The sequence below is a fragment of the Cavia porcellus genome, unplaced genomic scaffold (genome assembly GCF_034190915.1).
Source record: "Cavia porcellus strain 051 isolate PalLab524CR breed Dunkin Hartley unplaced genomic scaffold, mCavPor4.1 scaffold_96, whole genome shotgun sequence".
In the NCBI taxonomy this organism is placed as follows: Eukaryota; Metazoa; Chordata; class Mammalia; order Rodentia; family Caviidae; genus Cavia; species Cavia porcellus.
This window is the reverse complement of record NW_026947579.1, coordinates 103,753-115,280: the sequence shown is the minus strand read 5'-3', so window position 1 is coordinate 115,280 and position 11,528 is coordinate 103,753.

The following is an 11,528-nucleotide window of genomic DNA, read 5'->3' as shown; positions in this document are numbered from 1 at the left end:
CATCGCGGGTGGTGCGCATTGTATGGGTGTGTGTTACATTACCTTCACTAGTAGGAGTGAGAAAAACATCACGGTGTGGTGTGAATTGGAGGATCTGAATTAGGATAGCCAGTGAGTGGCAATGTAGGATGGAGAAAAGCACCACGGTCTGATCAGCATGGGGAGGTCAGGGAACATGCAGTGGCAATGTAGGATAGGTTTCTGAAAAACATCGCGGGGTTGTGCGCATTGTATGGGTGTGTGTTACATTACATTCACTAGTAGGAGTGAGAAAAACATCTCGGGGTGGTGCGCATTGTATCGCTGTGTGTTACATTACATTCAGTAATACGAGTGAGAAAAAACATCACGGGGTGGTTCGCATTGTATGGGTGTGTGTTACATTACGTTCACTAGTAGGAGTGAGCAAAACATCACGGGGTGGTGTGAATCGGAGGGTCTGAATTAGGATAGGCAGTGAGTGGCAATGTAGAATGGAGAAAAGCACCGCGGGGTCCTCAGCATGGGGTGGTCAGGGGACATGCAGTGGCAATGTAGGATAGGTTTCTGAAAAACATCGCGGGGTGGTGCGCATTGTATGGGTGTGTGTTACATTACATTCACTAGTAGGAGTGAGAAAAACATCACGGGGTGGTGCGCATTGTATGGGTGTGTGTTACATTACGTTCACTAGTAGGAGTGAGCAAAACATCACGGGGTGGTGTGAATCGGAGGGTCTGAATTAGGATAGGCAGTGAGTGGCAATGTAGAATGGAGAAAAGCACCGCGGGGTGCTCAGCATGGGGTGGTCAGGGGACATGCAGTGGCAATGTAGGATAGGTTTCTGAAAAACATCGCGGGGTGGTGCGCATTGTATGGGTGTGTGTTACATTACATTCACTAGTAGGAGTGAGAAAAAACATCACGGGGTGGTGCGCATTGTATGGGTGTGTGTTACATTACCTTCACTAGTAGGAGTGAGCAAAACATCACGGGGAGGTGTGAATCGGAGGGTCTGAATTAGGATAGGCAGTGAGTGGCAATGTAGGATGGAGAAAAGCACCGCGGTGTGGTCAGCATGGGGAGGTCAGGGAACATGCAGTGGCAATGTAGGATAGGTTTCTGAAAAACATCGCGGGGTGGTGTGCATTGTATGAATGTGTGTTACATTACATTCACTAGTAGGAGTGAGAAAAACATCACGGGGTGGTGCGCATTGTATGGGTGTGTGTTACATTACATCCACTAGTAGGAGTGAGAAAATCATCACGGGGTGGTGCGCATTGGATGGGTGTGTGTTACATTACATTCACTAGTAGGAGTGAGAAAAACCTCACGGGGTGGTGTGAATCGGAGGGTCTGAATTAGGATAGGCAGTGAGTGGCAATGTAGGATGGAGAAAAGCACCGCGGGTGTTCAGCATGGGGAGGTCAGGGAACATGCAGTGGCAATATAGGATAGGTTTCTGAAAAACATCGCGGGGTGGTGTGCATTGTATGGGTGTGTGTTACTTTACATTCACTAGTAGGAGTGAGAAAAACATCACGGGGTGGTGTGCATTGTATTGGTGTGTGTTACATTACATTCACTAGTAGGAGTGAGAAAAATCATCACGGGTGGTGCGCATTGTATGGGTGTGTGTTACATTACATTCACTAGTAGGAGTGTGAAAAACATCACGGGGTGGTGTGAATAGGAGGGTCTGAATTAGGATAGGCAAGTAGTGGCAATGTAGGATGGAGAAAAGCACCGCGGGTTGGTCAGCATGTGGAGATCAGGGAACATGCAGTGCAATGTAGGATAGGTTTCTGAAAAACATCGCGGGGTGGTGCGCATTGTATGGGTGTGTGTACATTACATTCACTAGTAGGAGTGACAAAAACATCACGGGGTGGTGCTCATTGTATGGGTGGTTGATACACTACATTCACTAGTAGGAGTGAGCAAAACATCACGGGGTGGTGTGAATCGGAGGGTCTGAATTAGGATAGGCATTGAGTGGCAATGTAGGATGGAGAAAAGCACCGCGGGGTTGTAGGCATGGGGAGGTCAGGGAACATGCAGTGGCAATGTAGGATAGGTTTCTGAAAAACATCGCGGGGTGGTGCGCATTGTATGGGTGTGTGTTACATTACATTCACTAGTAGGAGTGAGAAAAACATCACGGGGTGGTGGTGAATCAGAGGGTCTGAATTAGGATAGGCCGTGAGTGGCAATGTAGGATGGAGAAAAGCACCGCGGGGTGCTCAGCATTAGGAGGTCAGGGAACATGCAGTGGCAATGTAGGATAGTTTTCTGAAAAACATCGCGAGGTGGTGCGCATTGTATGGGTGTGTGTTACATTACATTCACTAGTAGGAGTGAGAAAGACATCACGGCGTGGTGCGCATTTTATGGGTGTGTGTTACATTTCATTCACTAGTAGGAGTGAGAAAAACATCACGGGTGGTGTGAATCGGAGGGTCTGAATTAGGATAGGCAGTGAGTGGCAATGTAGGATGGAGAAAAGCACCGTGTGTGGTCAGCATGGGGAGGTCAGGGAACATGCAGTGGCAATGTAGGATAGGTTTATGAAAAACATCGCGGGGTGGTGTGCATTGTATGGGTGTGTGTTACATTACATTCACTAGTAGGAGTGAGAAAAAACATCACGGGGTGGTGCGCATTGTAGGGTGTGTGTTACATTACATTCACTAGTAGGAGTGTGAAAAACATCACGGGGTGGTGTGAATCAGAGGGTCTGAATTAGGATAGGCAGTGAGTGGCAATGTAGGATGGAGAAAAGCACCGCGGGGTGGTCAGCATGGGGATTTCAGGGAACATGCAGTGGCAATGTAGGATAGGTTTCTGAAAAACATCGCGTGGTGGTGCGCATTATGGATGTGTGTTAAATGACATTCACTAGTAGGAGTGAGAAAAACATCACGGGGTGGAGCGCATTGTATGGGTGTGTGTTACATTACATTCACTAGTAGGAGTGAGAAAAACATCACGGGGTGGTATGAATCGGAGGGTCTGAATTAGGACAGGCAGTGAGTGGTAATGTAGGATGGAGAAAAGCACCGCGGTGTGGTCAGCATGGGGAGGTCAGGGAACATGCAGTGGCAATGTAGGATAGGTTTCGGAAAAACATCGCGGGGTGGTGTGCATTGTATGGATGTGTGTTACATTACATTCACTAGTAGGAGTGAGAAAAACATCACGGGGTGGTGCGCATTGTATGGGTGTGTGTTACATTACATCCACTAGTAGGAGTGAGAACATCATCACGGGGTGGTGCGCATTGGATGGGTGTGTGTTACATTACATTCACTAGTAGGAGTGAGAAAAACATCACGGGGTGGTGTGAATCGGAGGGTCTGAATTAGGATAGGCAGTGAGTGGCAATGTAGGATGGAGAAAAGCACCGCGGGGTGGTCAGCATGGGGACGTCAGGGAACATGCAGTGGCAATGTAGGATAGGTTTCTGAAAAACTTCGCGTGGTGGTGCGCATTGTATGGGTGTGTGTTACATTACATTCACTAGTAGGAGTGAGAAAACATCACGCGGTGGTGTGAATCGGAGCTTCTGAATTAGGATAGGCAGTGAGTGGCAATGTAGGATGGAGTAAAGAACCGCGGGGTGGTCAGCATGGGGAGCTCAGGGAACACGCAGTGGCAATGTAGGATAGGTTTCTGAAAAACATCGTGATGTGGTACGCATTGTATGGGTGTGTGTTACATTACATTCACTAGTAGGAGTGAGAAAAACATCGCGGGGTGGGCGCATTGTATGGGTGTGTGTTACATTACATTCACTAGGAGGAGTGAGAAAAACATCACGGGGTGGTGTGAATCGGAGTTTCTGAATTAGTATAGGCAGTGAGTGGCAATGTAGGATGGAGAAAAGCACCACGGGTTGGTCAGCATGGGGAGGTCAGGGAACATGCAGTGGCAATGTAGGATAGGTTTCTGAAAAACATCGCGGGTTGGTGCGCATTGTATGGGTGTGTGTTACATTACATTCACAAGTAGGAGTGAGAAAAACATCACGGGGTGGTGCGCATTGCATGGGTGTGTGTTACATTACATTCACTAGTAGGAGTGAGAAAAACATCATGGGTTGGTGCCCATTGTATGGGTGTGTGTTACATTACATTCAATAGTAGGATTGAGAAAAACATCACGGGGTGGTGCGCATTGTATGGGTGTGTGTTAAATTACATTCACAATTAGGAGTGAGAAAAACATCACGGGGTGGTGTGAATCGTAGTGTCTGAATTAGGATAGGCAGTGAGTGGCCTTGTAGGATGGAGAAAAGCCCCGCGGTGTGGTCAGCGTGGGAGGTCAGGGAACATGCAGTGGCAATGTAAGATAGGTTTCTGAAAAGCATCGCGGGGTGGTGCGCATTGTATGGTTGTGTGTTACATTACATTCACTAGTAGGAGTGAGAAAAACATCACGGGGTGGGGCGCATTGTATGGGTGTGTGTTACATTACATTCACTAGTAGGAGTGAGAAAAACATCACGGGGTGGTGTGAATCGGAGGGTCTGAATTAGGATAGGCAGTGAGTGGCAATGTAGGATACAGAAAAGCACCGCGGGGTGGTGAGCATGGGGTGGTCAGGGAACATGCAGTGGCAATGTAGGATAGGTTTCTGAAAAACATCGCGGGGTGGTGCGCATTGTATGGGTGTGTGTTACATTACATTCACTAGTAGGAGTGAGAAAAACATCACGGGGTGGTGTGAATTGGAGGATCTGAATTAGGATAGCCAGTGAGTGGCAATGTAGGATGGAGAAAAGCACCACGGTCTGATCAGCATGGGGAGGTCAGGGAACATGCAGTGGCAATGTAGGATAGGTTTCTGAAAAACATCGCGGGGTTGTGCGCATTGTATGGGTGTGTGTTACATTACATTCACTAGTAGGAGTGAGAAAAACATCTCGGGGTGGTGCGCATTGTATCGCTGTGTGTTACATTACATTCACTAATACGAGTGAGAAAAACATCACGGGGTGGTTCGCATTGTATGGGTGTGTGTTACATTACGTTCACTAGTAGGAGTGAGCAAAACATCACGGGGTGGTGTGAATCGGAGGGTCTGAATTAGGATAGGCAGTGAGTGGCAATGTAGAATGGAGAAAAGCACCGCGGGGTGCTCAGCATGGGGTGGTCAGGGGACATGCAGTGGCAATGTAGGATAGGTTTCTGAAAAACATCGCGGGGTGGTGCGCATTGTATGGGTGTGTGTTACATTACATTCACTAGTAGGAGTGAGAAAAACATCATGGGGTGGTGCGCATTGTATGGGTGTGTGTTACATTACCTTCACTAGTAGGAGTGAGCAAAACATCACGGGGAGGTGTGAATCGGAGGGTCTGAATTAGGATAGGCAGTGAGTGGCAATGTAGGATGGAGAAAAGCACCGCGGTGTGGTCAGCATGGGGAGGTCAGGGAACATGCAGTGGCAATGTAGGATAGGTTTCTGAAAAACATCGCGGGGTGGTGTGCATTGTATGAATGTGTGTTACATTACATTCACTAGTAGGAGTGAGAAAAACATCACGGGGTGGTGCGCATTGTATGGGTGTGTGTTACATTACATCCACTAGTAGGAGTGAGAAAATCATCACGGGGTGGTGCGCATTGGATGGGTGTGTGTTACATTACATTCACTAGTAGGAGTGAGAAAAACCTCACGGGGTGGTGTGAATCGGAGGGTCTGAATTAGGATAGGCAGTGAGTGGCAATGTAGGATGGAGAAAAGCACCGCGGGGTGTTCAGCATGGGGAGGTCAGGGAACATGCAGTGGCAATGTAGGATAGGTTTCTGAAAAACATCGCGGGGTGGTGTGCATTGTATGGGTGTGTGTTACTTTACATTCACTAGTAGGAGTGAGAAAAACATCACGGGGTGGTGTGCATTGTATTGGTGTGTGTTACATTACATTCACTAGTAGGAGTGAGAAAATCATCACGGGTGGTGCGCATTTTATGGGTGTGTGTTACATTACATTCACTAGTAGGAGTGTGAAAAACATCACGGGGTGGTGTGAATAGGAGGGTCTGAATTAGGATAGGCAAGTAGTGGCAATGTAGGATGGAGAAAAGCACCGCGGGTTGGTCAGCATGGGGAGATCAGGGAACATGCAGTGGCAATGTAGGATAGGTTTCTGAAAAACATCGCGGGGTGGTGCGCATTGTATGGGTGTGTGTTACATTACATTCACTAGTAGGAGTGACAAAAACATCACGGGGTGGTGCTCATTGTATGGGTGGTTGATACACTACATTCACTAGTAGGAGTGAGCAAAACATCACGGGGTGGTGTGAATCGGAGGGTCTGAATTAGGATAGGCATTGAGTGGCAATGTAGGATGGAGAAAAGCACCGCGGGGTGGTAGGCATGGGGAGGTCAGGGAACATGCAGTGGCAATGTAGGATAGGTTTCTGAAAAACATCGCGGGGTGGTGCGCATTGTATGGGTGTGTGTTACATTACATTCACTAGTAGGAGTGAGAAAAACATCACGGGGTGGTGTGAATCGGAGGGTCTGAATTAGGATAGGCCGTGAGTGGCAATGTAGGATGGAGAAAAGCACCGCGGGGTGCTCAGCATTAGGAGGTCAGGGAACATGCAGTGGCAATGTAGGATAGTTTTCTGAAAAACATCGCGAGGTGGTGCGCATTGTATGGGTGTGTGTTACATTACATTCACTAGTAGGAGTGAGAAAGACATCACGGCGTGGTGCGCATTTTATGGGTGTGTGTTACATTTCATTCACTAGTAGGAGTGAGAAAAACATCACGGGGTGGTGTGAATCGGAGGGTCTGAATTAGGATAGGCAGTGAGTGGCAATGTAGGATGGAGAAAAGCACCGTTGTGTGGTCAGCATGGGGAGGTCAGGGAACATGCAGTGGCAATGTAGGATAGGTTTATGAAAAACATCGCGGGGTGGTGTGCATTGTATGGGTGTGTGTTACATTACATTCACTAGTAGGAGTGAGAAAAACATCACGGGGTGGTGCGCATTGTATGGGTGTGTGTTACATTACATTCACTAGTAGGAGTGTGAAAAACATCACGGGGTGGTGTGAATCAGAGGGTCTGAATTAGGATAGGCAGTGAGTGGCAATGTAGGATGGAGAAAAGCACCGCGGGGTGGTCAGCATGGGGATTTCAGGGAACATGCAGTGGCAATGTAGGATAGGTTTCTGAAAAACATCGCGTGGTGGTGCGCATTATGGATGTGTGTTAAATGACATTCACTAGTAGGAGTGAGAAAAACATCACGGGGTGGAGCGCATTGTATGGGTGTGTGTTACATTACATTCACTAGTAGGAGTGAGAAAAACATCACGGGGTGGTATGAATCGGAGGGTCTGAATTAGGACAGGCAGTGAGTGGTAATGTAGGATGGAGAAAAGCACCGCGGTGTGGTCAGCATGGGGAGGTCAGGGAACATGCAGTGGCAATGTAGGATAGGTTTCGGAAAAACATCGCGGGGTGGTGTGCATTGTATGGATGTGTGTTACATTACATTCACTAGTAGGAGTGAGAAAAACATCACGGGGTGGTGCGCATTGTATGGGTGTGTGTTACATTACATCCACTAGTAGGAGTGAGAACATCATCACGGGGTGGTGCGCATTGGATGGGTGTGTGTTACATTACATTCACTAGTAGGAGTGAGAAAAACATCACGGGGTGGTGTGAATCGGAGGGTCTGAATTAGGATAGGCAGTGAGTGGCAATGTAGGATGGAGAAAAGCACCGCGGGGTGGTCAGCATGGGGACGTCAGGGAACATGCAGTGGCAATGTAGGATAGGTTTCTGAAAAACTTCGCGTGGTGGTGCGCATTGTATGGGTGTGTGTTACATTACATTCACTAGTAGGAGTGAGAAAACATCACGCGGTGGTGTGAATCGGAGCTTCTGAATTAGGATAGGCAGTGAGTGGCAATGTAGGATGGAGTAAAGCACCGCGGGGTGGTCAGCATGGGGAGCTCAGGGAACACGCAGTGGCAATGTAGGATAGGTTTCTGAAAAACATCGTGATGTGGTACGCATTGTATGGGTGTGTGTTACATTACATTCACTAGTAGGAGTGAGAAAAACATCGCGGGGTGGGGCGCATTGTATGGGTGTGTGTTACATTACATTCACTAGGAGGAGTGAGAAAAACATCACGGGGTGGTGTGAATCGGAGTTTCTGAATTAGGATAGGCAGTGAGTGGCAATGTAGGATGGAGAAAAGCACCACGGGGTGGTCAGCATGGGGAGGTCAGGGAACATGCAGTGGCAATGTAGGATAGGTTTCTGAAAAACATCGCGGGTTGGTGCGCATTGTATGGGTGTGTGTTACATTACATTCACAAGTAGGAGTGAGAAAAACATCACGGGGTGGTGCGCATTGCATGGGTGTGTGTTACATTACATTCACTAGTAGGAGTGAGAAAAACATCACGGGTTGGTGCCCATTGTATGGGTGTGTGTTACATTACATTCAATAGTAGGATTGAGAAAAACATCACGGGGTGTTGCGCATTGTATGGGTGTGTGTTAAATTACATTCACTATTAGGAGTGAGAAAAACATCACGGGGTGGTGTGAATCGTAGGGTCTGAATTAGGATAGGCAGTGAGTGGCCTTGTAGGATGGAGAAAAGCCCCGCGGTGTGGTCAGCGTGGGAGGTCAGGGAACATGCAGTGGCAATGTAAGATAGGTTTCTGAAAAGCATCGCGGGGTGGTGCGCATTGTATGGTTGTGTGTTACATTACATTCACTAGTAGGAGTGAGAAAAACATCACGGGGTGGGGCGCATTGTATGGGTGTGTGTTACATTACATTCACTAGTAGGAGTGAGAAAAACATCACGGGGTGGTGTGAATCGGAGGGTCTGAATTAGGATAGGCAGTGAGTGGCAATGTAGGATACAGAAAAGCACCGCGGGGTGGTGAGCATGGGGTGGTCAGGGAACATGCAGTGGCAATGTAGGATAGGTTTCTGAAAAACATCGCGGGGTGGTGCGCATTGTATGGGTGTGTGTTACATTACATTCACTAGTAGGAGTGAGAAAAACATCACGGGGTGGTGTGAATTGGAGGATCTGAATTAGGATAGCCAGTGAGTGGCAATGTAGGATGGAGAAAAGCACCACGGTCTGATCAGCATGGGGAGGTCAGGGAACATGCAGTGGCAATGTAGGATAGGTTTCTGAAAAACATCGCGGGGTTGTGCGCATTGTATGGGTGTGTGTTACATTACATTCACTAGTAGGAGTGAGAAAAACATCTCGGGGTGGTGCGCATTGTATCGCTGTGTGTTACATTACATTCACTAATACGAGTGAGAAAAACATCACGGGGTGGTTCGCATTGTATGGGTGTGTGTTACATTACGTTCACTAGTAGGAGTGAGCAAAACATCACGGGGTGGTGTGAATCGGAGGGTCTGAATTAGGATAGGCAGTGAGTGGCAATGTAGAATGGAGAAAAGCACCGCGGGGTGCTCAGCATGGGGTGGTCAGGGGACATGCAGTGGCAATGTAGGATAGGTTTCTGAAAAACATCGCGGGGTGGTGCGCATTGTATGGGTGTGTGTTACATTACATTCACTAGTAGGAGTGAGAAAAACATCACGGGGTGGTGCGCATTGTATGGGTGTGTGTTACATTACCTTCACTAGTAGGAGTGAGCAAAACATCACGGGGTGGTGTGAATCGGAGGGTCGGAATTAGGATAGGCAGTGAGTGGCAATGTAGGATGGAGAAAAGCACCGCGGTGTGGTCAGCATGGGGAGGTCAGGGAACATGCAGTGGCAATGTAGGATAGGTTTCTGAAAAACATCGCGGGGTGGTGTGCATTGTATGAATGTGTGTTACATTACATTCACTAGTAGGAGTGAGAAAAACATCACGGGGTGGTGCGCATTGTATGGGTGTGTGTTACATTACATCCACTAGTAGGAGTGAGAAAATCATCACGGGGTGGTGCGCATTGGATGGGTGTGTGTTACATTACATTCACTAGTAGGAGTGAGAAAAACCTCACGGGGTGGTGTGAATCGGAGGGTCTGAATTAGGATAGGCAGTGAGTGGCAATGTAGGATGGAGAAAAGCACCGCGGGGTGTTCAGCATGGGGAGGTCAGGGAACATGCAGTGGCAATGTAGGATAGGTTTCTGAAAAACATCGCGGGGTGGTGTGCATTGTATGGGTGTGTGTTACTTTACATTCACTAGTAGGAGTGAGAAAAACATCACGGGGTGGTGTGCATTGTATGGGTGTGTGTTACATTACATTCACTAGTAGGAGTGAGAAAATCATCACGGGTGGTGCGCATTGTCTGGGTGTGTGTTACATTACATTCACTAGTAGGAATGTGAAAAACATCACGGGGTGGTGTGAATAGGAGGGTCTGAATTAGGATAGGCAAGTAGTGGCAATGTAGGATGGAGAAAAGCACCGCGGGGTGGTAGGCATGAGGAGGTCAGGGAACATGCAGTGGCAATGTAGGATAGGTTTCTGAAAAACATCGCGGGGTGGTGCGCATTGTATGGGTGTGTGTTACATTACATTCACTAGTAGGAGTGAGAAAAACATCACGGGGTGGTGTGAATCGGAGGGTCTGAATTAGGATAGGCCGTGAGTGGCAATGTAGGATGGAGAAAAGCACCGCGGGGTGCTCAGCATTAGGAGGTCAGGGAACATGCACTGGCAATGTAGGATAGTTTTCTGAAAAACATCGCGAGGTGGTGCGCATTGTATGGGTGTGTGTTACATTACATTCACTAGTAGGAGTGAGAAAGACATCACGGCGTGGTGCGCATTTTATGGGTGTGTGTTACATTTCATTCACTAGTAGGAGTGAGAAAAACATCACGGGGTGGTGTGAATCGGAGGGTCTGAATTAGGATAGGCAGTGAGTGGCAATGTAGGATGGAGAAAAGCACCGTTGTGTGGTCAGCATGGGGAGGTCAGGGAACATGCAGTGGCAATGTAGGATAGGTTTATGAAAAACATCGCGGGGTGGTGTGCATTGTATGGGTGTGTGTTACATTACATTCACTAGTAGGAGTGAGAAAAACATCACGGGGTGGTGCGCATTGTATGGGTGTGTGTTACATTACATTCACTAGTAGGAGTGAGAAAAACATCACGGGGTGGTGTGAATCGGAGGGTCTGAATTAGGATAGGCAGTGAGTGGCAATGTAGGATGGAGAAAAGCACCACGGGGTGGTCAGCATGGGGAGCTCTGGGAACACGCAGTGGCAATGTAGGATAGGTTTCTGAAAAACATCGCGGGGTGGTTTGCATTGTATGGGTGTGTGTTACATTACATTCACTAGTAGGAGTGAGAAAAACATCGCGGGGTGGTGCGCATTGTATGGGTGTGTGTTACATTACATTCACAAGAGAGGTGAGAAAAACATCACGGGGTGGTGTGAATCGGAGGGTCTGAATGAGGATAGGCAGTGAGTGGCAATGTAGGATGGAGAAAAGCACCACGGTGTGGTCAGCATGGGGAGGTCACGGAACATACAGTGGAAATGTAGGATAGGTTTCT